This window comes from Bos indicus, chromosome 15 (genome assembly GCF_029378745.1).
Source record: "Bos indicus isolate NIAB-ARS_2022 breed Sahiwal x Tharparkar chromosome 15, NIAB-ARS_B.indTharparkar_mat_pri_1.0, whole genome shotgun sequence".
Classification (NCBI taxonomy): Eukaryota; Metazoa; Chordata; class Mammalia; order Artiodactyla; family Bovidae; genus Bos; species Bos indicus.
This window is the reverse complement of record NC_091774.1, coordinates 41,420,969-41,422,138: the sequence shown is the minus strand read 5'-3', so window position 1 is coordinate 41,422,138 and position 1,170 is coordinate 41,420,969. Positions and strand designations below refer to the sequence as shown.

Genomic DNA, 1,170 nt, shown 5'->3' with positions numbered 1-1,170 from the left:
GGCTAATTACTTGACAATATTGTATTGGTTTTGCCATACATTAACATGAATCCGCCACGGGTGTACACGTGTTCCCCACCCTGAACTCCCCTCCCACCTCCCTCCCCATACCATATTTTCCACCCATCTGCAAAACTTGAAATTTAGAGGGACTTCCCTGGTGGTCCAGTGACTAGGACTCTGCCTTCCCAATGCAGGGGGCCTGGGTTCAACCCCTTGTCAGGGAACTAGATCCCACATGCCTCAACCAAGAAGTTGTATGCGCAGACTAAAGATCCCGCATACCACAACAAGGCCCAGTGCAGACAAATAAAGAGACGACTTTTTTTTAAGTTAAAATTTAGAAACACAAAAGTTTTAGTAGTACACGGAAATGCAAGGACATGTGAGTTCAGTGCATTTGCAAATAAGAGCTAGACTCATTCTGAAAACCAAAAGATGAGCAAAGAAACATAATCTGACCAAATGGAATAATGTGTCTGACAATGGGATGGCAAAAAAATAATAAAAATAAGTAAATAAAACTGTAGACACAAGCAAGTTAAAAGAATGCAAAAAGATACACCGTGAAAGCACTAATTGAAGGTAAGTTTGAGGGGCTACATTAATACAGAGAAAACACTTTTGGACAAGAAATATTAAAAGATAAAGGGATACATTTATAATAATAAATTGATTAACCCATCAAGAGGAGAGAACATATGTATATATGTTCTAATGTATATACCGTTAATAACAGAACCTCAAAAAAGGAAGTAAAAAACTGATAGAACTGAAAGAAGAATTAGATAAATCCACAATTGCAGTTGCATGTTTTAACACCTTTCAGTACTGAACAACTTGGTGAAGATCACTAAAAATATAGAAAAAATGAATGGGGAATTCCCTGGTGGTTCGGTGGTTAGGACTCTGCACTTCCACTGCAAGGGGCCTGGGTTCAATCCCCAGTCAGGGAACTAAGATCCCACAAGCTGAAACAGAAACAAAACATGAATAAGCCAAACCAAAGAGACCCATACAGAACATACCAGTTCAAGCACACATGCAACATTTACCAAGAATGACTATATTCTGGACCATAAAAAGCCTATAATTAAAAAAGATCAGACTATATAATGTATGTCTTTTGGTCACAATGAAATTAACTGAATCATTAACATAAAGATATCT

General features: G+C 37.7%; 1 non-coding gene across 1 annotated transcript; it reads left to right on the top strand.

Moving 5' to 3' along the window:
* The first annotated feature begins 883 nt into the window (after positions 1-883).
* On the top strand, positions 884-956 carry TRNAG-UCC (transfer RNA glycine (anticodon UCC)). The gene has a single exon. It is a non-coding gene; the product is annotated as a tRNA-Gly (tRNA).
* The last annotated feature ends 214 nt before the right edge of the window (positions 957-1,170 follow it).